General features: G+C 43.1%; 1 non-coding gene across 1 annotated transcript; it reads right to left on the bottom strand.

The window, feature by feature from the left end:
• Positions 1-1,487: 1,487 nt before the first annotated feature.
• LOC120875756 lies at positions 1,488-1,634 on the bottom strand. The gene has a single exon (XR_005724058.1). It is a non-coding gene; the product is annotated as a small nucleolar RNA SNORA12 (small nucleolar RNA).
• Between the last annotated feature and the right edge of the window lie 3,147 nt (positions 1,635-4,781).

The following is a 4,781-nucleotide window of genomic DNA, read 5'->3' as shown; positions in this document are numbered from 1 at the left end:
ATGGGGAAACAATGGAAACAGTGACAGACTTTATTTTCTTGGGCTCCAAAATCACTGTGGATGGTGACAGCAGCCATGAAATTAAAAGACGCTTGTTCCTTGGAAAGAAAGCCATGACAAACCTAGACAGCATATTTTAAAAAAGCAGAGACATTACTCTGCCAACAAAGGTCCATATAGTCAAGAAAGAAAGAAAAGAAAGAAAGGGAAGTCGCTCGGTCGTGTCCAGCTCTTTGCGACCCCATGGATTATAGCCTACCAGGCTCCTCTGTCCATGGGATTTTCCAGGCAAGAGTACTGGAGTGGGTTGCCATTGGGTCTAAGCTATGGTTTTTCCTGTAGTCATGTATGGATGTGAGAGTTGGACCATAAAGAAGGCTGAGCGCCAAAGAATTGATGCTCTTGAACTGTGGTGCTGGAGAAGACTCTTGAGAGTCCCTTGGACAGCAAGGAGATCAAACCAGTCCATCCTAAAGGAAATCAGTCCTGAATATTCATTGGAAGGACTGATGCTGAAGCTGAAGCTCCAATACTATGGCCACCTGATGGGAAGGGCCGACTTATTGGAAAAGACTCTGATGCTGAGAAAGATTGAGAGCAGGAAAAGGGGACAACAGAGGATGAGACGGTTGGATGGCATCATTGACTCAATGGACATGTGTTTGAGCAAGCTCCAGGAATAGTGAAGGACAGGGAAGCCTGGCGTGCTGCAGGAAATGACTGAGTGACTGAACAACAACTGTGACATAAAGACCTTAGAACAAAGCTCCAAGTTCAGGTTTAATGCTGACTCTCCCTGCTTGCAGGAAGGCCACCATCTCTGCTTCACTGATACTGGGGTTGCCCCCCATGCCAAATGCTTCCCCTGTATCTATCAGTGACAGTTTCAGCAATGGACAGGTGACCCTATCCTGCCCAGCAAGCCATAGGAGAAATCTGCAAGAATGATTGTGAATCAAGCTCTCACTGCCCCCAGAGAGCCACAGAAAGAGTCTCTCTCTCTCTCCCCCTCTCTAGGTGGCTTGAGTCTGGAGGTGACACCCAGCACTGTTGCAGCCATATTGTTCCTAGTTCAAGGATGAAGCCACCTCCAACAGAGAGAATGCTGAAGGATGGGAGAAACCTGGGTTTCCAGTGTTATCAGCCAGCCCTGGAAACCTCAAAACTCTAGACCTCCTGTTCAGTGAGATAACTGCCTGTCCTGTGGTAGAATACTAGATTCGTTCATGGTTTTTGTTTCTATGGGAACAAAATGTAAAAGCTCAGGTTTTAGAGGGCAAACACAAAACTAGAAATGGGAATTTTCTACACATAACAGAAATCTTGACTAAATAAGACTATTCATCCCAGCATTATGGTTTTTTTTTTCTTCTTCTTCTTCAAATCCATCACAGGAATGGAGGAACACCCCTCAGCAGACATTTTCCTCAAGCCAGACAGGTCTATGTCAGCCTGTCTGTAAGGACATCGACTTATGACATAGCCTGCCACATGTGAGCCGTCTCTGGTGCAGGAACGGTTAGAAAGAGACCTCTTTGTCATCAAGCCTCTGCCAGCTCCTATATAACTTGTGTGGCAGAGCCAGGCCCATTTGAAAACTTAACACATGTGCCAGAAAGAAAACTACCACAATCCAGCATTATTTAAAAGAGCAGAAGACTGGACACAGCCTTAATATACATCATTGGGTGAGTGGAGGCAGATATCCATCATAAGTTAATGGTCAAATGTATGCACAGCATCCCAGAGAGCCATAAAAAAGAAATGGGGAGACTTCCCTGGTGGTCCAGTGATTAAGAACCCACCTTGCAATGTAGGAGTCACTGGTTCGATCCCTAGGCGGGGAGCTAAGATGCCACATGCCACAGGGGAGCTGAGCCATCATGCCGTAACTACCGAAGCACACGCGCCACAAGGAGAGTCCGTGTGCCACAGCAAAAGATCTGATGCAATTAAGACTCGATGCAGCCAGATAAATATAAAAAAAGGAAATAAGAAAGAAACCACCATTCACTAAGTAAGAAACGTGTAGAACCCTGCGTAGAGTGTTCTTGCCTGGAAAATCCCATGGACGGAGGAGCCTGGTGGGCTGCAGTCCATGAGGTCGCTAAGAGTTGGGCACGACTGAGGGACTTAACTTTCACGTTTCACTTTCATGCATTGGAGAAGGAAATGGCAACCCACTCCAGTGTTCTTGCCTGGAGAATCCCAGGGACAGGGGAGCCTGGTGGGCTGCCGTCTATGGGGTCGCACAGAGTCGGACACGACTGAAGCGACAGCAGCAGCAAGAGGAGAGAAATACATGTATTTTCTTACAAATACCTAAAAAGTTACTCAAACACTTAGCAACTTAAAAGAACAGACATTTATTATCTCAGTGTCTGTGGGTCAGGAATTTGGGGGTGCCTTTGTAGGATGGCTCTGGTTTAGTCTCTCTCTCAGAGCTGCAGTCAAGATGTTGCCCAGGGAGTGGTATCAGTAAAAGTGGAGTAAGGACCTTCAGAAATTCTAACCAACCTCCAGAAAGGCAGTAAGAAAACTGACAAAAGTGGTCAGAACAACTTTTCAGAATCTGGAAATTAACCAGAAGATTTCAGCAATCTGGGAAGTTTCAATCAAGAAAAGTGATCGAAACTCAGTAACGACAGTGAGCTTTGGGGCAATTTAACTTGTCTTATCTCCACCCCCCTCTCTCCGGCTCCGTGATAGCCTTGAAAATCACCAACCACAATCACAGTGGAAAACAGCCGCCTGGCAGACAGCAGGAGAGGCAAGCCAGGGTCAGCGCTTCTTGAAAGCCTCATTCCCACAGAACCGCCATCATGTGACCTGTCTGGTAGCTCCCGGAATCCTCTACTGCAAGGCTGTCCTTATTGATTAGACTTGGAGCTTGTCCAGTGAGAAAAGTCTTTTCCCTGAGGGTATTTCAAGATAATTTTCTTGATGCTATGGTTACTGCAGGCTGTAGGTAACAACTGAGGCAAACAACAGGCTACCTCAAAAAGTTTAAAAGTAAAATCTAGGGCAGGAGATGTCTATAAGGGCTTTGAAAATCTGAAATGCTCCTCAGAATCCAGAAGGCTGAGCCACAAGTAGTAGGATTGTGTACATGCTCAGAAAAGAACTGATAAGGCCCTCTTACTGCAAGCTGACACTGAGGCTCTTTACAAGCAGAAAGTGAGTGTAAGGCAGAGATATTACTAAGTCTCTGGCCGAGGATTGAAGGCATACCACGACAAGCATACAGAACCCCTTGGCAATGACCAGGTGATTTATTGTTCCAGGCATTAAAGGAAATCTTCGACCAATTGTTAGCACTAATCTAACCAAGCAGAGACTTCAGTGGACACACACCAAAAAGCATACAGACCTTACAAAAATAGTTCAGAGAAGTTACCTAACAAGTAACTTCAGCAACTACAAAAACCTCTGAGGATGAGAGAAGAACCTGAATTCCAAAGCCGCCACATTATATTAATTTAAATGGCCGATTTTCATGAAAATATTACAAGACATGCAAAGAAACAAAAAAAATGTGATCCAGATACGGAGGCGTGGGGGTGGCGGTTGGGCGGCGGGGTGGGGGGCAAAACTTTATCAATAAGAAATAGTTTCAAAGACCAGACCAGAGACTGTAAACCAGCTACTTGAAATATATTCAAAGAACTAAAAGAAATACTATTTGTACTAAAGGAAAGTATGAACACAATGTATTACCAAAGAGAGGATCAATAGAGAGAAGGAAATAATAAATTGCTCTACAATTTCAAACTTTTTTTAAAAAATTTAAAGATTTTAAACTTTTTGTAGAGGAATAAGGGCAAAAAGGATGTTTGAAGAAATAATGGCAGAAAATTACCCAAATCTGATGAAAAACATTTGCCTACAGACCCAAGAAGCTCAATGAACTCCAAATATGATAAACTCAAAGACAACCATACCGAGACACATCATAATCAAACTATTGAAAGCCAGAGAAAGAGAATCTTAAAAGCCAGAAGAGAGAAGGGACTTAGCACATATCATGTGTAAGACGCCCTCAACAAGAGCAGCAGCTGATTTCTCATCATAAAACTATGGAGGCCAGAAGGCAGTGACATGCCATGGCACTGGGATGTGGGTGGGAATCCGATAATTATAAAGATCTAATGGGGATGATAACAACACAAAGCAAGGGAGAGACAGACATGCATATGAGCAAAATTTTCAATATGACTGAAATAAAGTTGGTATTCATCTGAACTCGATTAGACTATTAGAAATGAAGATATCCAGAACAACCACTAAGAAAATAATTCAAAAGACACATAATAAAAGAAATGACAAGCTAATTTAAATGGTGCACTAGGGAATATCTATCTAACAGAAAGAAGACAGTTGTGGAAACAGAGGAATAGAAAAGATGTGAGACACAGAGGAAACCAATAGCCAAAAGGAAGGCATAAATTCCACCTTATCAAACACTGCAGCTAAAGGTGGAGACTATCATAAGGGATTTTTTTAAACAATCAAACTATATGCTATCCAATCAATACAAGAGACACACCTTAGATTCAGAGACAAAACAGGTTTAAACTAAAAGGATACAAATGATCTATCCCTCAGCAACTGAAAAAGAACTGAAGTGGCTATACTGACATCAGACAAAATACACTTTAAAACAACAACAAAAAATTGTTACCAGGGACAGAAGGACATTTTATCATGCTAAAAGAAGCAGTCTATCAAGTTCAGTTCAGTTCAGTCGCTCAGTCGTGTCCGACTCTTTGTGACCCCATGAA

Source organism: Oryx dammah, unplaced genomic scaffold, assembly GCF_014754425.2.
Source record: "Oryx dammah isolate SB20612 unplaced genomic scaffold, SCBI_Odam_1.1 HiC_scaffold_16, whole genome shotgun sequence".
Classification (NCBI taxonomy): domain Eukaryota; kingdom Metazoa; phylum Chordata; class Mammalia; order Artiodactyla; family Bovidae; genus Oryx; species Oryx dammah.
This window is presented reverse-complemented; position numbering and strand designations above follow the sequence as displayed.